This window comes from Hippocampus comes, unplaced genomic scaffold, assembly GCF_001891065.2.
Source record: "Hippocampus comes isolate QL1 unplaced genomic scaffold, H_comes_QL1_v1.1 scaffold10, whole genome shotgun sequence".
Lineage (NCBI taxonomy): Eukaryota > Metazoa > Chordata > Actinopteri > Syngnathiformes > Syngnathidae > Hippocampus > Hippocampus comes.
Window position 1 is genome coordinate 763352 of NW_017805001.1, and position 24292 is coordinate 787643.

General features: G+C 42.8%; 1 protein-coding gene and 1 long non-coding RNA gene across 2 annotated transcripts in view; one reads left to right on the forward strand and one right to left on the reverse strand.

Annotated features, from left to right (window-relative positions):
- asic2 (acid-sensing (proton-gated) ion channel 2) overlaps positions 1 to 24292 on the reverse strand; it is a 108864-nt gene that overhangs the window by 76697 nt on the left and 7875 nt on the right. The gene's annotated exons all lie outside the window — the stretch shown is intronic.
- Positions 16916 to 21114, forward strand: LOC109532107 (uncharacterized). The gene is made up of 2 exons (XR_002171314.1): positions 16916 to 17179; positions 21033 to 21114. It is a non-coding gene; the product is annotated as an uncharacterized LOC109532107 (long non-coding RNA).

The following is a 24292-nucleotide window of genomic DNA, read 5'->3' on the forward strand; positions in this document are numbered from 1 at the left end:
CATCAGCTTTTTGAGATACGTTCATGTTTTTGTTTTCAAAATAGACCTGTCAATGTTTTACCATGTGTTGTAATTTAGAGCAATGACACTTCTGAAAAAAAAATACAATATAGAGTATGAAATATATTACATATTATATTATTGTAATTAGGGGCGGCCCGGTAGTCCAGTGGTTAGCACGTCGGCTTCACAGTGCAGAGGTACCGGGTTCAATTCCAGCTCCGGCCTCCCTGTGTGGAGTTTGCATGTTCTCCCCGGGCCTGCGTGGGTTTTCTCCGGGTGCTCTGGTTTCCTCCCACATTCCAAAGACATGCATGGCAGGCTGATTGAACACTCAAAATTGTCCCTAGGTGTGGATGTGTGCGTGGATGGTTGTTCGTCTCTGTGTGCCCTGCGATTGGCTGGCAACCGATTCAGGGTGTCCCCCGCCTACTGCCCGAAGACAGCTGGGATAGGCTCCAGCGCCCCGCGACCCTAGTGAGGATCAAGCGGTTCGGAAAATGAATGAATGAATTATTGTAATTACAAGCGATTCAGCAAACGGATGCATGAATATGAAAACCTGATGTGCTCAAAAAAAAAAACCAACAAGAGCAGATTCAGAATGAGCTCGCTAGTTGTTTTGATAGATTATATAAAATAGAATGTAAAGTATTATTCGAATACAATACTACTGTTATGTATCTGTTTCAGTTATCTGGCCACAAACCTTGCGTTATTTTTAAGATCACCAAACAGAAATAAAAGGCATAAAAGCATCTGACCCAAGCTAATGGCTGATGTAAACACCACTTTGTTTTTCCACTCAGGGTTTGTCATAAATATTCCAAAAGCAGACATGATCAAAAAACCATTAACGACAAATAAGAATTCCATCACCAGTAGCGTTCGCTTCTCTCACCGGCGGCGTGGCGTCAAGTGATTACAAATTAGATTTGCGTCTTTTTTTTCTTTTTAATTGCCTGTGCACCTTAATGGGAAACATCCATCACCCGTGCTGGCGTGAAACAGCCACCGAGTCAATAACCGTGGTAAATCTCTACCTCAAAGAGTCTGCACGCTCCACGAGCACATGCTTTTTCACACACTTTGTGCCATAAAATAGAAAGCTTTCACATCAAGCTGGTGCCAGTGCCAGTTGGGGTACTGCTCAGATGTAATGTCACCATTGGCTGGCTTCTTAGCTATAAAATGGAGGGTGAAATGTTGGCGGTCAGTGCTCGTCCGGCGCGCCTTCCAATAGTTGCAAGTTAATTTGGGTAATACATTGGAACGGTTTACAGACAAAGGATGCTAAAATTTCAGATGGTCCGGCTTTCATTATTGTCACATCTGTATTTAGCATCTCTGAGAGTAGCCGTAGAACAAGTGCACCTGGGGGATCTGATTTCGCAATAATCACGCTATGAAATTTTTATCCCGTTTCATTTCTACCCGTGAGAAGAAATTGCTTCAGGATCAAAGACGACGGGTGCTCGACCGCGGCGAAACACTGGGCCAGCTACCGGAGGACATGGAAGAGCTTCAGCTCAATAAATGATGAGGCGTGGCTTTTGTCTAACATTTTCCTGAAAAGTGCTACGACGCTTCGCTGTGCGTCGACCCACTTTCAGTCCTGACCTTTTAGCGATGCAGATAAAAAGAAGGAATTTCAGAAAGGGTAGATCTACTTTTTGATGCTCGTCTCGGCATCCAAGGAGGCAAGTCTCTGAAGCGAGATACAAGTTTCAATCACACCCTCTTTCCTCCGATTGACTGCGGCCCCCCAGAAATTCTGTCCTCAAGAAAGCCTGCTGACAATGTCAGTGATCTTTATGTTAGTGGAGTGATCTCCCCCCCTGTGGAGGTGACGGTATTTCGTCACAGTGGCGAACTGACAATGTTGCTGACTTGCAAAGCGCTACATCGCCGCACGTGACCGCGGAGCCTCGCAAGTCTTAAATCCGGGGCCCCCCCGCGGACCACCGCGTAGCTACTGCGACGCCACCGCTGCGTTGATGAGACTGCTGCAGCCCCCTAGATAGCCAAAAGACAGAATTCCGCTTTCTCGCATGGCATGGCTGCTAAGTAATGAATCACAGATCGCTGCACCGTCGGGAACGCGGTGCAGATTGCACTCAAAATGCAATTGAGAGGAGGAGGGGGAGGGGGAGGAGGGGGAGAATCGGATGGGAGGGAGGGAAGGTTGTTTACTAGACTGAGGTCAAGCGGGAAAATGAAGGCAGAGATAAAGGCGGCGAGGAATTTGGTTGTCAACGGAATAGCAGTGTCGAGGCAATTTAGTCACTCGTCACAGCTTTTATAAGGCAAACATAATTATTTTTTTTTTAAACCTTTAAGGGCCACCATCACCTCACTTTTGTCCATCCAAGTTTGACTTACAGTAGCTCAAGTAGTCAAACGTCACACATTTTTCACAACTCATGTTGCTGACTGATTACAAATCGCTAACTCATCACAGGGTTTATATTGCAGTGCAAAAATCATGAATTATTTTTAACCTGCTTTTGAACGCATCAGGCCGCCACCCACTGGGACAAAAAAAAGAAAGCCACTGATGGACGACTGCACTTTGTTTGTTTTGAGGGTATTTTGGGTGTAATCCGACAGAATAATTGACACATCCCGTTTAATTTAGGAACAAAATACGCACCACTGTTGAGTAAACAGCACACGCTCTACGTCCACCTTCGTTCTGGTGTGTTAGCTAATGTTTGTGTGAAACAGCAATTTTGAGTGTTTTTTATTGTATTATGTTTTTTTTGAGTAACTGAAGGCGAGAGGGTGCACACCATCTCTATCAGGATGTGTTGCAGTAGCTAATTTTTTTAAAAATATATATTTGACATATGGTTTGCTAATGTTAGCAGGGTTAAAATTGACTAAACATCAAGGAGGGGTTGCAGCCTATTGAAGGGGGTATGCAGCATCTTTTTTTTTTTTACATTTCACACAAAAAGGTAATATAAAAGCATTTTAATAAAAAAATTTAAAAACAGCACCAACAATCCCCAGGATGTAGCTATGCATGGCAAATGTACCTTTTTTTTTTCCTCTGTTATGTTTCTTTCACATTAGCACCGATTAAACTGCCTTTTAATTTCGCGTGTGTTGGATGATCTACATTTCAACTTTGCTCCAAGGGGTCTGTTCTTCATCCAAACGACTGCAAAACGTCGCCAGCACCCCCGACGGAACCTTTACAACGGCACAATGTGGACGCAATGGGGACGCACCGACTCCATTCCAGTGTTATTACCGTAATGGCGAACATTCATACATTTTACATGACGCACGTGACGCTAAAAGCCTCAGTGAGGTTGCGCAGTAGAGATGACATCGCTGTGGGAACAAGCAATATTACTAAATAGATTACCGTATTACATATTATTTTGATTATTATTATTGACGATTATTGTATATGAAACTCTGATATACCAGAAACAAAACAAAGTCAGATTCAGTACAAAAAATTAATCTAGAAAATTTGACAAGCATTTGCAAGTATGTTTTTTTTTTTTTTTTAATTGTTGCCCATTGAAATACGCCCTCGATACCACTTTCACTGACAGATAAAAAATTGGCTGATATATTTATAATGACAGGACGCATAGAAAAGTCTAGTTAAGGACCCATAAATGAAATGAAACAGGGAGGCAGCCTTTTTCATTGAAGCAGCTATTTGGGGCGGCCACTTCCAAGGCTTTTACTTTTGACAGATTCCTACAAGGGAATTTGTCCAAAAAAGCCGCAATCAGATTTAGGGATACTAGACAGATGGGTGACACTAAATGGCCAAAGTTTTTTTCTGCCTACAGCATCGAATGTGGGCAGATCAAAGTTGGGTGAACATTTGGAGGATTTGCCATGAAAAAAATGATTTTTTTTCCTCTCTCTGCAGGTTTTGAACTGGGTTGGACCCAGTTTTCAAAGAATAAACCCATAGGGACTTTATAAGGAATATCATCTGACCACTGCTGTCATAAGCGGTCCGTCCACCTTGGTTTCCAAAGTGCCGCAATATCTCCTTCTTGGAAGCGCGGCGCGACAACTTATCCCGCCGTCGTCCTCAACGGTCCTCCCGTGTCGGCTGCTCTGCTGGATCACATTAACGTCACACACATTGAGGGCGACAGGCTGGCTGCGTGGCAGGGAGGAAGGGGTTGGAACCAGCAGAGCACGGCACAGGTTTGATAAGGTTGCGGGACCTGCCGATGTACCTTTCTCTCGAGGGAAAGAAAAAAAAAAAAACACTCAGTTCAACTGTCATTGCCTTTATCTGTGTCAAAAGCTCTGATGAGAACCTGTCTTTGTGGATTTTAAGTCTCCGTCACCATCATCCACCGAAAATAGTCAAAAAGTTGAAAGTTATTCATTTTTTAATGGCTTTTTTTCTGGCAGGGTCAAAGTCAACAAAGGGTCTACATTGAATATTCCGTGTTGGGACAGCAACACACAAGCAAGACAAAAAAAAAAAAAATGAGTTGGTGATCTCACTTGTGAATGATTTAACGGTGAGACACCGCAGAGGACTTGTCGATTTCACCTTTTGTCACGTGTAAGCTGCAAAGATGCGTCAGCGGTTGAATTCATGGAGTACAAACACGTTGACCTTTATGCCGAAGTCACGTCGCAACACACGGAGTCTGTCAAACGTCCACCAATAGGCGTGAAAACTGCATGTGGCCGGCGCGAAGGGGCAATTATCTGACTACTGTTGCTGTGAAGTGAAAAAAAAAAGCAATTAAAGCAGGAGAAGAATGTGCGGCAAAGTCCTCTCAGCGGTGAAGCTTTGTCTCTACTTTGTCGCAGCAGGACCTCGACAAGCCAACAATCGGCGGATTGACGGTTTATAAAAATCTCCCAAAAAACTGCCTCATTTCTTTTCTGTATCTCCTCCAATTTCAGCCCTTGGCAACAGTTTCACAAAAGGATGTTTCAATAAACGGCTTTTTTTTTTTTTTTTGACAGATTTAGAGGCAAAAAGAAATCAAGATTTCAAAACAAAACAAGTTACTCAAGTTATTCAAAATCTTTGAGGTTCTGCCCAAAGTGTATTGCTAGCCAGAAGATCAGTCGCACTGTTTGTTTACAGACTACGTGAGTGTGTGTCTAGAACGTGGCAGTTCCACTTTTTGGGCCCTTTCCTGTTCTGTGTGGCCCCCCAAAATACGTCTTACAAAATTTCCGCTGCATTTAACCACTCGTTTTTATAATGAATGATAAAATCTGAACAGATGATACTAGCAGAACATCAGGACTTTTTCCTCAGACGAGAATGAAGGGATCCGTGACCGCTGATGAAGTAACGAACCTCCGGTTTCCTCCCACATTGCAAAAGTTAATGGCAGGTTAATGGAACACTCCAAATTGTCCCTCGGTGTGATTGTGAGCGCTTTTGGTTGTTCGTCTATGTGTGCCCTGCGATTGGCTGGCAAACAGTTCAGGGTGTACCCCGTCTACTGCCCGAAGACGGCTGGGAGAGGCTCCAGCACGCCCCCGACCCTCGTGAGGATAAACGGATTAGAAAATGGATGGATGGATTATGTTTTTGCTAAAAAGACAACAAATACATCAACTAATTTGATCACGAAAACCAAGTAACAACGTCACAGTTTAGCTCACCGATAACTGGTCAAACATAAACTTCATGTTGATCATGTTTTGGTTGTTGGCATGCTTGGTTTTGCACCATTACAAAAAAACAAAAAAAAAAAACATTTGTAACTTTGGTTTTCAAAGTTAAGATTTGAGACTTCCTTCCGACAATTTACGGAAACCAACCACAATTCATCAAGTCAGACACTAGAGCTGATAATAAAGCGCCACGTCTTGAGCTGACATAATAGCACGCCTCTGAGGTGAGTTCCTTGTCTTTCAGTGTGACCGGCAGCGACAACAATCATTGTTTTTCCCCTCTTATCCTCCCTGTAATCTTTCAGCCGGTAAGATGGGCCTCCATTCCAATATGTGATGGGATTGAAGAGCTTCAAAAGAGGATGTAAAACATAAAAAAGAGGGCAGAAATAAATCGAAAGTGAAGATAAAGCAAAGTGGGTTGTTCAGACTCCATTTTTCCACACGAGTGACAAAGTCCTGAATTAAAACACTATTATACACGCAAACAAACGCTACGCTCCATCCATATAAAAAAGGCGTCCATTTTGCGGGTAAAGAGCGGGCCCAAAAAAGATCAGTTTGCTTCAAAGTGGCGCCGTCATTTTGCCAGCTAGGGGCTACTGTTTACAGCTCAAAGCTTTCAGCGTTTGAGCGGGAGCATCAACGTGGCCTTTTCGACCAAAACAAATCATCACCCGCCCCCACAGTCTGTCTGGCTGGCTCAAAGAAGAAAAAGCTGAGCTCTGACAAATGTTATCCAGTGTCCTCTTTAATGTCGTTTCGCTGCCTGTGTATGTTCCGTCATGAAAGCATTCAAAGTCTGACGGAAATGCTGCAGCAGGCAAGTTATGATGAGAACGGGCGATTCAAATAAAATGCGCCCATGTCTTTAAAACAAACCAAAAATTCCCCCATCAAGACCATGTCTATCGATAAACCTAAGCAGTGCAGGGGATTAAGAAAACGCTTGCGAATCAAAACATCTTTTCATCGAGAGTTATCAACCATCTGTCCAGGCGTCTGCTTGATCGGACTGAGGATTTACGCGCTTGTGATTTTTATCGCCGTAATAAAGGTGCGTCAATTCATCTGGTCTGATACCGATGCGATGCCGGAGGGGGGAAAAAAAGGCCAAAGCAGGGTTGGACAGAGGGGAAGGTAAATGCGGCATTAGGTGCGAGATATTTTGCTCCCTTTGGATTAAGCTCACAAACATCAAGAGATTCCAAACAAGACCCTTCCCATATCGGCCATTCAAGAAGTCTTTCCTGGGTGTGCTTTGTTTTTTGTTTTTTCTGGCCCGTTATCTTATGTGTGAGGTACCATCTGGGGATGAGAGATGACTGAAGATTTGCTGATGCAGCAATATGGTGGAAAGGCAGTCTGAAAGGAGCTATAAACACTTTCACACCCACCTCACCAAAGCAGGATTCGGACCAGAGTGACCTCTTCACCCCTTTCACACCGTCAGAAATGTGACTTTTTCATGGGTCATATGATTCGATTACAATCGTCATGTCAATATCATGTCATGTCACGATGCATCACAATGCCTCGTATTCATTTTCTATAGTTCTTTTGGTGCCCCTGAGATCAGGCATCAACCAGTCCCTGCATCGTGCAAACGGGTGAAGCCGCAGTGAATTGCAGTTTTGAAACTTTCCACTCCAGCGACAGTTGACGACTATGCAGTTCGTCAAGAGACTACCTTGAAAGACGGGAAATTGGCAAGCCGATTACAAATCCCCCGTATCCAGTTGCGGATACCTCACAGCCAGGACAACAAACGACAACGAAGCCACCGTAGAGAACACAGCAGTGACTCGCTAAGCCGCGCTTCTTGACAAGAAGGTTTCAAGCCTGCTCTCGCCTGATAGCAGGATGGCGTTCAGCGAGTACAAAGGGGAAGTGCGGTCAGGTGCGCGTCGATGACACGCCGCGCCAACGGCACGCGTGGGATTTGCCCCTCTGAGCATAAGGCTCGTTAGCGCGGCCGACGCGGCGTGTCGTGACATCGCCTCCTCTTTATACCAGAGGGCTGCCAGGCCTTCCTGACAATGTCAACGATCCCTCTCATAACTACACAAGCTCCATCTAAGTCTTCGGGAACCAGCAGAGACACCACAAACCGAAACGGGGGCACGGCAGACATTATCGGTGCAAATATGCGAGGAAAGGTCGAGATTATTGACAAAACATACATTTATTTATTCGTGCGAGAGCAGTGGTTCTCAACTTGGGTTCGATCGGACCGCAGGGGTTCGGGGAATCAGTATAAAACACGAGCGTTGGTCCGCTGCCGCACTGCAGCTACAGTGTGAAGCAGTCCCCCAACAATTCAATACAATTGGCGGAATGCATAGATTCTTTTTTATTTCCCTTTTGGCCACTGAAATCGAAATAAGTGCTTCCCTTCAAATTATTACAACTTCCAAGGCATTGTGAACTCTAAAGTACACACAGAACGGGCGACTAGCTGTGATTTTCACAGCTCCATACGGTATCTGCACTGAATTTCAAATGGATGCATTAGTTGGGGGAGAAAAAATATTCATCTCGGGTTGCTACTTTTACAGAGTTTAGCAACGCTACAATTTACAAGTTTTCGCCAGGGTGCGACCACATGACATTATGATTTGTAGTAGAGTATTATATAAAAACATCAGTCATGCAGAATAACTCCATGGGATTTATACTGTTATTTTGATTTGTTTTTTGGGGGTATTGGGGAGGTGGCTGCACCATCCAAACACCACCTACTTGTGCTTCGAAGCATCATCGCCAGCACGACACCGGCTAGCGAGCGCAGCAGGCCAAGTCAGTGACTTTGACAGTTCGTGGGAATGAGGTTTTACGATCGTACAGTGACGCAGCAAACATTTGGGGTTAGCTGCTACCTCAAAGCATCGGAGCGTTTCATGACTGGGTTGATTTACACTCAATGCATATGTTATACTCGGGTGAAAAGTTTGGTTATTTTTGGTTTAAGTGATTTTTGCCATCAGGCAAGCGCATCGTTTTTAAAAGATGAAAACGCAAAAATTTCACCACCGCTGACTGCAATTTCGGTGCTCCTCGTGATTGACAAATTATGGCAACAGATTAAAATGGTCAAAAGAGTGATTGCATTTCTCAAAAGGTTGATTGTGACAAAAAAACAAAAAAACAAAAAAAAAACTGCTTCGAACTAAAAAGCCAGACTTCTGTTGTCTTTTCCGACATGGCTTCCTGAGACTTTTTGTGCATCTACTCACTCGTGAACTATCCCTATGAAATTTTGTTTGCAGAATATTAACGACTGGGCCATAATAGAAATCGTCTTGGCCATAATAAAAACAATAAATGTGTGTGATGAGGGCCAGTGGGCTCGCTGGGTCAGCGATAAATAGACGAATGTCTACAATCGAGGCTGATGATTGCAGATGGGAAATGTGCAGAGAAGCAGCAGGCATGAATGAGAACCTCTCGATGCCCAACACAGCGCACGCCTCTCAAAAAACAACACCTTGCATGCTTGTTTTCTTCTGTAGCTCATTTGGAATTTTTGATTCCCATCTTCTCACGCTGGGCAACAATGAAGAGTTGCTAAGCAACTTGGCGACACGTAAACACTCCCCGCGGTGCGTCCCTGTTTCCCAAACACAAACAGCCCCATGCATCAACACCTTTTTCGGATCATAGCCAACGTCACTTGCGCCAACATTTTAAGGCGGAGGACAGTGATAAACATCAGACTTTTCAAGGCAATCGGAGGTTTGTTGGGATATCAAATTTGGAGGTGGCCGCCTCCGCCAGATTTGGCGTCGCCCCTGCCCCTACAGCCTCGGACATCTGGAAAAACCATTGATTTGAACGGCATTGCACTGCAACTTGAAGATGAAGACTCAAGAGTGACACATTACAGATTTTCTTTCCTACTGCAAATGTGACGTTGAGTTGGCATAGCTTCCGATCTGTAAATACAGTTTCAGGACAAAAAGCAGAATCAAATGTATGAGGAGTAATGTGAAATTAACGCAAAGCTGATATTAGTAGAGTGCAAAGGAAAAAGTTATAAAAAGGGGACCATACAATTAAAAAAAAAATGCTATTTGTCCAAACAGTAATTGTGACTTGAGAGTAGCACATGATAAATATGAACTGTGGAGAAAAAAAAAAAATTGCCATCTCTGGCCCCATCTTGTCCCTTTAAATCGATACACAATAAAACACCACGCCTCAGGAAAAACAACCAGTCAGAAGGCGATACTCACCAGGTGTCAACCATTTGTCACACACTCACATGCGCAATTATCATGAGCACACCCCGCGGCCTCGTGCTGACCCTCACCTAGTGTCCGCACGCAAGCGTCTTATTTGTAATAGAGTGTTAGTACAACACTTAACGTTACCGGTTTGAAATTGGTTGCTTGAGACAGTAAATGATGAGCCTGGTACCACCTCTGCCTCAATTTGACTGAGGGAAAAAGCCTGGCAACTCTCATGTGGATATTCGTTTTCCGCCTACTTTTGTGTTTGGATGAATAGGCCATCAAAAGAAAAAGGAAAATGTGTACGTAAAATATTTAAATACATACAAATGGATAGAAATGGTTTAATGTAGAGGTAAAATTGTATATTTGTTCATTTTAGTCCCGTATACCACTGTGAACAAACGGTCAATTCTGGTTCTCGACGAACGATATTTACAGTCCAAACGATTTACAAAAACAAGTGAAAGGCAGCAAATTGCATGTGGAACAACAAAAAAAAAAAAAAAGAAAAAGAAAAAGAAAGAAACATTCCAAGATGATCAAAGACATGAAAGTGGTAAACGATTCGTCATTACAAACTGCAAAAAAAAAAAAATGAAAAATGAAGCAATACATTCTGCTGCTGTTTTGACTTTTATGCAAATGTTTGGGTTTATTTTCTCCGTCTGCCGCCTTCTTCTTAGCAGTAAGGAGTAGCAATCATGCCTCTGTGTCTGTGTGAGTGTGTGTGTGTGTGTGTGTGTGTGTGTGTATGTGCTTGTGTGTGTCTTCCTCGCGGGCAGCAGTGTGTAATGAGAACACATCTAGAGCAATAACACAAATCTAGGCCCAAGCCCCAGCCAAGCAGGGGTAGAGCAAAAGATGCAGGTTTTTTTTTCCTTTTAGAAAGGCGGTCTGCATTCATCTTCGGTCTCTTTTCTCACGTGCTGTAAGATTCCGTGCAACATGTGCAGATTAGATGGGTGGAATGGTAAGTGAGTGGGTGTAGTGTGCCGGGTGATGGAAAATGAGACATGAGAGTCAAAGTGTCAGGCGTAATTAGAGCGCGTGTGCCAGGCAATAATTAGCGAGGAGACCTGTATTTTATTAGTTTCATTAAAATACGAATGAGTTCTTTTAAATGCTTTTTTTTTTTATTCTGGAAATCACTTTTAATCTCGATTTTACAATTGTTCTGCAAGCAGCATCTGGTTCACCATCTCAACCGAGGAGGATAGGTTTGACCATTTCCAACCGTGAACGAACCCTGACGTGAATGTGCACTTTGCGACAGGCGCGAATGATTGCCACTCAGAGGCATAGGGTCTTACAATGACGCTGTACTACGTAATGAAGAAAACGCTGACAGGTCGCGCCCCTCACCAATTCTGTGTCAGCTGGACAGCGAAAATTGCTTTCGACACAAGAAGCACAGGTGCCGTCATGGCTCGGATGTTACCTCCTAAAATGACGAATTGTGTGCGATTTCATCCCCCCCACCCCTATTCACTGACAGTGTCTTTTGGCCAAGTGGGAAAAAAGGTAGAAGAATGCAAGCTTTTACAGCCCATATCAAAGTGGTTACACAAAAAAAAAAAAAAAAAAAAAAAACACTGAGCGGAAGACTCAAACCATTTATCCGCCTTTAATTTAATTACACGGAACCCAGCAAAGGTGGGATATTCCAGCACTCATCCCGACTTTCTGGCGTTCCCTTATACACGGGCGGTGAAAAATGTCCAATTCGACTTTGTCTCCCCTATTCCATGAAGGTGCTGTTTCAATTGGCAATTTCTCCATTGTGAGATAAATAAAGGTTTTCTTATCTTTTCTTATCTTAATAAAACAGCAGCACTGCAACAAGGTGGAAAAATGTCAGCTTTTACACACTACCACATTTAACATTTACACAGAACCGAAGCAGAGGTGAGATGTTGCAGCACTCATCTCACCTTTTCGGTATTCCCTTACACACAGATGCCATCTTGGTGCGTTCTAACATTTCTGATGCACCCTCAAGACAGAAAATTGCCAGATCCTTTGTCACCATTTTCTGTGACGGTGCCGTTTAGTTGGAACAGCGGTGAGGGCGGGAAAAAAAACGCAGGAAAAGTCAGACTTTTATGGCATATATAAAAGTGGCTGCACATGGAAAAATAAAGCACGCAAGAAAACATTTATCCACACTCCTTGACTCTTAGCATCGTTTCGCTGCTTTTTGTTTTTAATTAATTGTATAAAGTACAGCAATTACAGTGAAATCAAGGGGAAAAAATGCACAGCCGACTTTGCTTCCCCCACTCGGCGATGGTGTCGTTTAAACAGCACAGCGATGTGGAAAAAAAGTCGGAAATTGCTGTCTTTTCCAGGCCGTATAAAAAAGGAACGACCTGATGATTCATTACTTGGGCAAAAAATGCTGTTTTACTCCACCTCGCAGTCGTGCTGGATGAAGACAGTTGAAAAGAATTTGGATGCTCCCCAATTCCAGCATAGAAACCCCCATGGGAGCGCTGCCCGGGAGGACTGTTTGATATCGAGGAGACCTCCTACCACAGCCTCCCAGAAGAAAGATGGGAGGATGATGAAGATTAATTGAGATTGAACGGAGGAAAAAAAAAAGATTGCGGCAGGAGCTCACCTCCCGGGTGAATTGATTTACACCTCGCTAAAAAGGAACGCCAAGATGGAGCGGAAATAAGTTACGGTGAGGGGTGTAAAGCTGTATCTGCTTGGAGTTAAAGTGGGGGAGGTGCATCCGATGCTTCACGCTTCCATCAGAGCCACAGGTTCGACATACGACGGCAGTCAAAACATCAAAAATATGTGAGGTGTATAGGATGAAGCAAGTTAGAAAGCTGTAAGTTAGCGTGGGTTCCAAGCACTACAATTTAGGTCAACTTCAATAATTTGTCAGCTAGCTAGGTATCTAGGTAGCGGGAATACACAAAACCACATTCGTTTTCAAGGATTATGTTAAAGCTAAACAAGTTGGTTCAACTTGTTTGTGTCTTATGTGTTATGTTGTATTATTTAGTCATTTTATGTTAACTGTTCTTTTGATGGCGGCGCGGGCACCCGCAGCGGCTCCTCTTGTTGTCTGGTTGAGAGGGAAGAAATGTCATCTGTGCTGTATGACATACAGCACATTTGACAATAAAGTTGTACTTGACTTGACTTGAACTTCAAAAAGCGAGCCAGTTAGCTTGTTATGAGGATCACATTTGTTAGTTAATGTTAGCAAATTGGTTTTAAAACACAAACACTACAGGAAGGAGTTAATCTTCCAAAGTCAGATCAGTGTTTGCTATCAGGATTAAGAAAAAAAACTTCAAATTTAGTTAGTTAGCAAACAGGACTAACAAAAAAATGACACTTTAGTTATCAGGTTTTCCCAAAACTACACACGTTTGATTTATTTTATAGTCTGTACCAATAATGGCAAACATGTTGCTGTGGAGAGGGAAGAAATGTCATCTGTGCTGTGTGACATACAGCACATTTGACAATAAAGTTGTACTTGACTTGAACTTCAAACAACTAGCCAGTTAGCTTGTTATGAGGATCACATTTGTTAGTTAATGTTCGCGAATTGGTTTTAAAACACAAACACTACAGGAAGGAGTTAATCTTCCAAAGTCAGATCAGTGTTTGCTATCAGGATTAAGAAAAAAAACTTCAAATTTAGTTAGTTAGCAAACAGGACTAACAAAAAAATGACACTTTAGTTATCAGGTTTTCCCAAAACTACACACGTTTTTGATTTGTTTTATAGTCTGTACCAATAATGGCAAACATGTCTTTATAGTTGTAGTGAATGATATCACATTGTAATACAATCGGATAGAATGCTACGCTATCGGGGGCAGCTCGATACAAATGGTGAGTGTACGTTGTGCAGTATGTCGTCTGTCCCTACTACAGGCATTAAATGGTCCGTGTCCGCTGTCCATCTGTATTTAGTCATGCTAGGGGTGCTGAAGTTCCTCTCTAGGCACAAAAACCACAGCGGTGATCACATAAATCAGCAAGGCAGTGAAAGTCGGGTGCACGGTGGAGCCATAAAACGGGGATGGAGAGAGAGGACGTGCTGGGCTAAATAAAAGATGAAGGCGGTGGAACGAGTAGGAAACACAGAGGAACAGCAACCGGTACAGGAACAAGGCAGCACAGGTGTGAAAGATAAGAGTGGGGCGAGGAGTTTTCGAGTCATTTGTTTCTTCTCCTTGGCTGAGCACATTTCCTCCACACCTGTTTTCATGTCTGGGAATCACTTGGTCCTCCCTTTAATGTGTACTCTCCGACTCTCGAAACGGTTTCCAGATCTCCAGCATGATAAACATGGAGCATAGTCAACATTTAACCTCTTGCCAAAGTGTGCTGGCTTGTTTTTTGTTTTTTTTTTGTTTCTCCCCAGATGGCAAAGATAATGTTGCCAACAGCAGCAACTCAACTGCCCTTTTGTAGCAATACTTCCTGTTCGTGCTGCTGCCCACTTCTGTTTGGATAGCATGCATTCGGCCTGGGCAATATGGCTGAAAATATATCAAAATAAGTAATCCATATCGGTTTGTTTGTTTATTTATTTATTTATTTATTTATTTCATCCATATCGGTTTGTTTGTTTATTATTATTATTTTTTAACCAAATCATAAGAAAAACAAAAGCATTAAATAGGAAACCATGTACCATGTGAAGCCAAATCATAAGAAAAAAAAAAGCATTAAATAGGAAACCATGTACCATGTGAAGTTTAAAGCTAAACTGACTTATTGAAGGCAAAGCTATGTGCATGTTCTAAATACACATTTTTTATTTTATTTTATTTTGTTTGACAGGATCCTTAGGGGAGCAATAAACCGCTTGGAACCTCTTTTTTTGAATGGAATTGTTATCACCTTCCAGACTGCGGCTTGCTGTGAAATAAGTTGAGTTGACTGCCGCCGTGCAGTCCTTGCATGTCATATGTCAAAGCAAAGGAGGAAAAAAAACAAACAAGGCACCACTCTATGCTATTTATTACTTGTGTCGAGGCGCCACAGAAAATAATGCTGACTATTCTTGCTGCGCTTGACCGTCACAACCGTATTCACGTGATCATTCATGTGTAGTTTACCATTCGCATCTGCATACCTGTGCCGATTTTATTATTCATGTACAGCGGCCACATACAACCCTGCTGACTAGTCTTACTGCTGCTCACATTCACCTCTGCATAAATATTGTATCGTATTTATTATTCATGTTCTCTATTGCACTGTTGTCATTCCGCTCGGTCTCATTGCCTGATGCTGTAAATACGGACAGATAGCGTCGGCCACTATGATTTTCTCTCGTTGGAACTGTGTGCCATTACATTTAGAAAGGCAGACTAATTAAGGCGCGGTGAGCGTCACTAAAAAGGGCTCAGAGGGAAAGAAACTATGATCAGAACCCTCGGCGCCAGCTTTATTCTAGTTACCAGACAAGACGTTTTGTAACTGTCACTCATCGGCTTGTTCAGATTTTTCTTTTCTTTTTTCGAAGCTTGTGTCGCTCTCCTCCTCATGCTGCTCGTCACGACAGCTGCTGTTGAATTATTGATGCGGCGTCGAGCCGGTGAGATTTCTTTCGCCACTCTTTGCGCTGAACTTTTCTCGCTCTTGTTGTGCCGACCGTACGCAGGGATGCGGTAATCAAGCCGGCCGAGCGCATCTGGAAGCACACCGGATGTTGTTCGACAAACCGTGTCGGCGAACGGGGAAGCGCAGCGAAACAACCACGCGGCGTCAGGATCTATGGGAAATTGCGTCGAGTCGGAAGGGAGGCCGAGGTGAGGATGCGTTTGAACTTCCGCAACGTCCATTGTGACATTAACGTTAGGTTGATCAGCTTCAAATTAGATTTTGAATTTGAGAAGATATTTTGTATGAATCGCTCAATAAGTGTGTTTCAGAAAATATATGAAAAAATTGACAACAGTGTACAGCGAACTCCCGTGTATCGCGGGGGGATGAATTCCAGCTCACTAAGTGTGTTCTGGTTCATCTTTGACTTTTGTGGTATTTTGAATTTGACCAGATTTTTTTTTCTAGTTTTACTTTTGCTTTTTTCGTTGCTAATTCAAATGGTCAACTCTTTCATTTGCTTATTATGTATAAAGTCAAATTCCCAAAAATGGATAATCTGTAATTTTATGTAAATTTATGAAAAATAAAAAATAACATCATAACCTTTTGTCTTTTTCAAGCAACATATTCCATTTCACATTAATATGCACACAAAAAAAAGTTTCGGGTTAAAATATTTACATTTTTTTTTTTTATCTAGCGACGCTACTTCTTTTCTTCTTTGCGGGGTGATGTAAAGATGCTCAAGGCGAGCACAAGCTTGAAAGAAAGCTGGAAAATACAACGGAGCACCAGAGAGTCGTTACTCCCTAAAGCAAAAAGCGCAGCCTAATTAATTACCAAACACATCCAAAATGAGTTATGCCAAAGTAGATACTTGAGAGTATTTGAGGGTCTCTGAAAAGAGTTATTTGTGGGTCGCCGCCAGGATCTTAAGCACAAGTATGAGTGGCTCCACATTTGCAGTCGCCTTCTGCACGTTGGGACAAAAGTTGGCATGTACGTTAACATTTTTTAGTTATTACATCTTATCAAAACGTCTCCTTTCCGTCCAGATCTCCTTCCTTCCTTCCTTCCGTTTACTTTCCTTCTCTCATTCATTGAAGACATGTCAAATATAGCCCTTAATCACAAAAGCGTCTCAAAGGACTTCACAAGGCCACGATTGACAAAAGCCTCAGGTCTGAGAGTCCATTTGAGGAAATGAAGCGCCACAGGAATAGAGCGGCATTTAGACAGCTGGCTAAGCAGACAACCCTTAATCCGAAGAACCGGTGATCATGTAGACGTGAGCCAGATGACCAGCGTCACACATGCGCTCCAAGATTCTATGAATTTAAAAATAAAATAATCTAATTGAGATGGATTATTTTTCCTCAATATTATGAATAGGAAATTTGTGTACATTCTAATGTGGTATAATGTACACTATGCATTCCTTGAAAACCCATGTCCTAACTCCTTATCACACAGGAATGATTCAGTTCTGTTACGGAGGCAGAACTAGCCCCAAGGTGAAAAAAAAAATGGCAGTTTTAGTCATCATATCATCTCATCCACCTTTCCTTACCTTACTGCACCGCAACTCCTCATCCTACTTTAATTTCACGCGGCTACACCTGGACTCGATTCAACGGCGTAGAGGTTGTACAGAGCAGATGAAAGGAATGCAGCCATCAAGGTCTACTAACACTGAACTGTCTCGTGATCACATACAGGTTAGTTACACTCGGACCTTGATATCTGCGTATTTTAACTCGAGTTTTTCCAAGTTACAAACTGTCACTTGAAAAATCAACAAAAAGTCATCCAATTCCTCGAATGTCCTCCTTTGTACAATATTTGTACAGGTATGTGCAGCATTCAGTATACATGAATCCTGAGACAACATTACCAGCACTGAAGAAGCTGAGTCACTGTCGCCATCACTCTTATAAATAAGAGATCTAAGTAGCCAGCAGGCGGCAATATGAATAATGGATGTTTTTTTTTGTTTAAATTTTATTAAATGTGGTCTTTCCAGCAAAACAACACACCAACACAAATAGGAGGACGGAGACTTAAGACTTGTTGAGTTTTCCGCTCAGGGTAATGGGATTACGTTCTGGGTTTGTCAAAGGACCTTAGCATCCAAAAAAAAAGAAGGATCAGGCGACATATTAGCTGAGATAAGACGTTCATTCCGTTTGATAGACGTCAGATGATAAGAGTCCAACCTGACAAACACTTGAAATGGTGAAGTGAACCTCGTAGTGTAAATCTCCAAACAGCGATAGTTTTGAAATCTACCTTCAAAGAACATCAAGGACCACCTTGATGATTTTGTGATAATGTGGACAACCAAGACCGTAGCGAGACGACAAGAGTCCAACATTGCTCAGCAAATAATCAACACCTGATGCACAAGCTTCATTTTACGAAGAAGAATGTTTCCATTCATTTAGCATAAATGTTAACATTTGGTGGAAAAGACACACCAAAATCTCAAAAGATTGACATTCAGTACGCACGTACCAAACGGTAGGGCCGATTCTCATTCCGTTTGATGCAAGGGACACATTAGGAGTCCAACATGACTGCTTCTACTACTTGAAATGGACCTGCGGAGACGGGCCTGATTGCTTTCCTCTGCGACTCGTTAACCCTGCCGGTCCCAGCGGGCAGCGGTCCCACCCCGTCGCAAGGTACGCCGCCGCCTTGGGGAGAGCGTGGTGAATTATGGATGCGCTCTAAGCAGTGTGAGAGTGACACGTAGAGTAGATGCGTCAGGGAGGCTTTCGAGACGCGCTAGCCATTTTGGCTGCGTCACGACTCGATGAGGAGGTAGCCAAACCGTGGCGATGTTGACCTCGCCGATGGCGGATAAAAGTCTCCCAAATGGCAAAAGTGCATCCTGCCAGATGACCTTCGACAACGCGTCTTGATTACTAATCGACAGCGGGAGATGAAGAGGCTGCCTTCACTTGCCAAAATGAATGTGGAAAATGAACTTTTCTACCCTTCCTACTTCTCTGCGGGTGTTGAAAAATCAAACCATGTTATTTTTGTGTAATGCCTCAATTGTTTTTGTTTTTAAGAAGACCAAAACAGTCGTCTGAGCAACCCACTTCTTTTTGGGTTCGGAATTTAATTATGATGTTGTGGCAGATTGCAAAGATTTGTACTTTGTTTTCTGATCTCCCTGGCAGCTTTGCACAATTACTTTGAAGGCAGCGGAGCGCTTGCTGTTCCTCTAGTGCTCTTTACCGCACAACAATGACAAAAAAAAAAAAAAAAAAGGCACCTTCTGAAGTGTCGCTATAAAAAAGTGATGTGTCATGGGTAAGACAGTTGTGATGGGAAATATTCAAATGTCAACAGTGCCAACAACAGAGAGCTCGCAGATGAAATCGCTAACTCACTCTTTGTGACCATTTGAAAACTTTTAGATGTCGTGAAAAAAATGTTCAACTGAGAGAAAGGGAACAGAAGAAATACAAATCAAATCCAAGAATCTCCCACTCGCATCACGTAGCGATGTTTACTTTGGCTCTGACCTTGAATAACTGAATTTCAAACATTTTACGGTGAGTCATCACTTTTCGCTGCCGTGCTCTGGCCACATGCGACCACGGAAACTAACATCCTTCGCAATACAGCGCCATCCATTAGTCTACTCGTATCCCCGAGGAGGGGTTTGCACTTGAAGAATCCTTAGAAATAACAAAAAACGACGACTCCTGGAGTGACTGAATTTTCAATGACATTTGGAGTTTTATGTTTGTGATGTCATGCTCCATTCACACTCCATATTGAAAATGTTAATTGTTTTGAAGTCATTTAACTCTGCGCATGATTCAAATGCAGTAGCAGTTGTACAAAATCTCCATGGATTCTTTAATTTAAACCAAAGTGGCAAACTTTCTGTTTAATCAGGCACGGGTTGCTCTTCTGTAAGGCCTTCACATGACGGACATGTCGAATAAATTTCATGCTGCCAAGTGAAACTCGCTTTTAACTTGACAGATCCTAAAATATATTATTATCAACTCACGGATCGAAACGTATGACATTATTACTAGTTTAGTGTTAATGGAAAATTAAACTGCACTTCAAAATTTTATTTTATGCAAATTGCAGGCCTTGTTCCCCCCGTCTCTTTCTGTATATTGCAATATCAAGTTGCTGCGAGAGAAAGCGTGTCTGTGTTTTGTGGGAAGGGGGTTGGGAGGGTCAGTTGCATGAGCCTGATGATAATTGCCTGTTCTTGCGTGTATATGGAACCTCACCTAAGGAGAAAGAGAGACACTACTTAGAGCTCCCATCCCGGTTGTGTTCTAACCATCTCCTCGCCCGAAAGATTAAATGAAACTGTATCCCTCATGATCCTCCAAGCGGCTGTCCTGTCTCTTGTCTACTAAAGGGTTAACATTTTTACCCCTGTCAAAATGCATCTTGCAAAATCTTGAGGAGAAGGTCACCTTTTAAAGAGCGCTAGAAATGGGCAAAAATCGCTCTAAAATGGCAGCTTCAAACCAAAATGACACTTTCTGTGTCTATCCAGGCATAGCTTCTCAAGACTTATCCGTGGGTCTCATCATGCTTGACATGCCTATTAAAGTTCCTACTTTTGAGTAAAATTGGCCTCGGAGGACATTCACCAGGATCGGCATGAGTCAAGATGGCGAGTTATTTCACAGACAAACAAAGCTATTTCACACGGTGCCGAAGACTGTGCAGTCAAGGGGTAAAATCAGCTAATTGCTGCAATCAAAGCTCAACCTGTAAATTGGATTCTTCTACTTGACACTAATGACAAGCGAGTCCATAAAGTGGCGAATGGACCGCGGTGTTATTCATCTTGAAACACACGCACGCACGCACACACCATCCATCTTTTTATATCCTTCTCTTCCTCCGCTCACAGTGGAGCTCGTTTGAGAATGATGGCAGCAGACGTGAGCAAGCCAGCTGAGGAGGAGGCCCACTGTTGACGTATGGAGCACAATGCACTTGTACAAGGCGTGTACCCACTCTCAGACGTGAAAATTCACATGACGTCGGAACACCTCACTAGATCAACAACCAAGGCTTGCGGCATTATGCACATCACGTACGGTAGCGCTGGGAAAAAAAAAATGATATCAAATATGCTGAAAATGCCCCAAAGCTAGAAACATCAAATTTCGTACTTGTGTGTGTACATGAGTAGACCCACCAAAAAGTCTCAGGAAGCCATGCCCACAGAGACATGAGAAGTGTGCAATTTTGGTTTGGGGTGGACATTTCAGCCAGATTTTGGCCATTTGTTAGTCTACAACCAAATTTAAAAGCTGTATATAGTACACAGGCAATGTTAAATTGAAAAGATTTGTAGTTTTCATCACTGCGTGTGGGCAGACCGTGGCGGTGTAGGACAGTATAGTGACTGTACAGACTCGTCAACTTTGCTACTTCACAATGTGACATCGACTAGTCGTTATTCAACGTGTTTTGACTCGAGGAAGAGACAGAGCTGCCTCCAGCAACTGCTGAATGCGCTCAATGAAATTAATCCATCACCTTAATTTCCTTCGATTTCTGAATGTGCAGCTCCGGTGAGGGAGATCCAGTAAGGGGGCGGATGTCAAGCTGGAGCATGATTTTGAAACATTTTTCCACCCAAACTATCAAACGGAATGAGAGGAGAGCAAGGAATTATTCCACCCCACACAAAGGTTGTCAGTGATGCTTTGGAAACAGCACAAATTTATCGAACCTGCTGTTGTGGTGGTCCCAGAACGAGGACAGTTTCCCTGTGTGCACAACTCGTGCAAACATTACCTGGATGTCGCAGCTCCAAGCACACCGAGGATTTTCTTTCCTCTGGCAGGAAATCTCATTCTGCCACCGCAGGGAGCCACATCCATGCTTTTGTGTTCCAAATGTTCTGAGCAGATTCGCTTTAGGAGCTATCAATTGTCAATAAAGATTGTTGCAAAGATTCCTCCCTCCTGTGATTTAAAAAAAATATATATTTATACGATAGTGTTGCCTTGAGAGACATTTGGCAGATTTTTGTTTTGTAGTGATTTGCTCATGCAAACTTGAGGTACAAATGCTGTACTGAACTCAAGTCAACTCACTTCATAATAAGCAGCAGTTGGGCAAATACTGAGCAATTCAGAAAAGAAAGGCTTCATGCTATTTAATTCCACTCGCAGTTGTCAAAGTAAACAGAAAAAAAAAAACATTTTAATTTGCAACCCGAACATTTTCAAGTGTATCAATAATGAGCATGGCAGCGAACCGTGACAATTTAAAAACAGGACAAAACACTCAGGCGCTCCCTTCTGGATTAAAATGTACAGGTACAATCGTGGATTGAGGATAAATATCATGGACGTGTTTGCAAGGGATACAGGCAGTAAGTTGAGTTTGGCAAGGGATGGAGTTTTAACCACACAACGGATGAGAGTGAGTGTTTTTCCTTTCTTTACTGGGACATCGGTTATTATATAGAAGAACAGGAAGAACATTCTAGCTGTACAATAACACAGTCATCCTATGGCGCGGTAACAGCTTCACCCTCACCCCTGGCTGCTACTTAGCGGAGCGATTAATCGACACAACAAAAAAGTAAACACGGAGGCGGCGATACGCAAGAGCCAGGCGCGACTGTAAAACACCGAGATATAAAAGCAAATGGGATGTGGTTACGGCTAATTGCAGCGTTAACATGCGGGGTCGCGGCCACAAACGTCGGCCTGCGATGCATCGGCTTATTAGCAACTCACACTGATCCTATCTTGATTGGGAGGGGTGAGGGTGGGGGGTTGACATGGGCAGGATGTAAAGGATAAAGAGGAGGGGGCCAAGCACAGAGCCTTGGGGGACAACTTGAGAGACCGGTGCTATGTTGGATTGAGATTTATTTATGCTGATGAACTGGTGGTGGTCGATGAGGTATGATTTTAATCAGGAGAGCGCAGTGCAAGTGATGTTAAGGGAAATAAAAAGCTCTGACATTTTACCAAACTGAACCTATTTTACCTGAAATCAAAAGCCCATCAGCATCTCCAGCCTTCTGCCGACACAGAATGCTAAAGTTAAGAATAAGCAAACCTTATGGGACCCAATGTGGCCATAACTCCAAATGGGAGTCTACAGCCCAAATTTCTAACTCAAAACCTAATGTCAGCTTTAGTCCCTAATCAGAACCGTCACTGCAACTCAAAAAGGCAATGAGTGTCATTGCACTGGTGTGAAAGGTACCAACAGGAAATGGTGTCGACAATGTCCAGCCAGCCCTGCTTGGTTCTGTTCGTGAGGACCAAGCAAATAAACGCTTTACTCCTCTAACTGTATGCCTCAGGTGTGGAAATTGTGCAAAAATCCGCTGTGAGAGGGGCTTAGTCTGTGGCGAAATTTCATCAACACACAACAACATCCTTTATAACCTAAAATAAACTCGACGGATGTTGCCCCGACAAGTGACCAGACTTGGAATCGGTGGTGAAAGGGTCTTGATCTTCACATTGTTTACCCAGCTTCTGTTGTTATCAAACAGGACAGTTTCCAGAACAGTGTATTGTCATGTTGGTAAACGCTAAAGCTCGCAGTCAACATCTGGCTATGACAAGCCACTGCAGCGACATGTGCACAATGAAGGATCGCTGGGTGTTTATCTAGGTCACCCATTGCTGTCGAAAATAGCCTGCCTCCCGAAAGCCATCTTCCGGGGAAACGTGGCCTACAATGGCCAAAAGCGCCCCCCACCCCAACCCTTTTTGTTGTCTTTGTTTTCAAAAATTAGCAGAGTGCATGACACTTTGTGGAAATTAGCATGGCACAAGTGCCGGCCAACTAAGTTGACGCTAATTGTTTTGTGCAGGACTGAAGATAGCAGCATCAGGCTAATCGCGACAAAAAGAGATGGAGCCCCACCTCCCCTCCCTTCGCCCCTTTCCACAAGTTGGACTGCAGCCACTCTAAACATGTTAGAATATCATAAAAACACTGCGTAAGTGTTCACTCTCAAGGTTGCCAGCCAAAGGACGAGTTATAATGGGCTTTAAAATGAAAAGAGGTATTACATCTAACAGCTGCTTTTAATACTGCTTTTGTCATCAAGGACCCACGGCGTAGTCTCGGCAACCGTCACATTTTACGTCTTTACCCCTGTATCCCATCAAACGAATGACACAGTGAGCCTCTTTCATTAAGTCTCTCCTGACTTCCTTTACATTGCACGATGGAAGCTAACTGGATTTAAAAACCTTTACATGGGAGACCATTTCAAGATGGTGTCGACATCATCTAACCGAATCAAAAAGTAAAACCAATGCCAGTATAGACAGAGCGGAGTTATGGCATCTAGACATTTCTGACGGTGGAGGGCGTCTTTAAATCTTAATTTCACAAGACATCTCAGACCTTGCATTTATATATATTACACACACACACACGCACACACACACACACACGCACACACAAACAGATCCCATTTTAAATAAACCAAAAAAAAAAAAAAAAGATCTGAAATTCCACTTCGTACAATATCAAATGAAAGATTTTCTTAAATTGTCAATTCATCAATTTCATGGCAGCAGAAGTAAAATTAGAGCTCTTAAACGACATTCCAAACAATGAACACTGAAGTTGATGTAAGCGTTATTTTGGTAATTTAGTTCTCTTGCGTTTATGACCAACTGACTTACATTTATGCCCCACTTGCTCGGTGGAATTTGGTCAAGTCGTCAATTGATGTATAATAAATCAAACTTCATCGATCATAACACATCACTGATTTCTTTTATGCTTAAAATTATGGGAAGATGACACGGGGGGGAGTTGCATATTAAATCAAAACT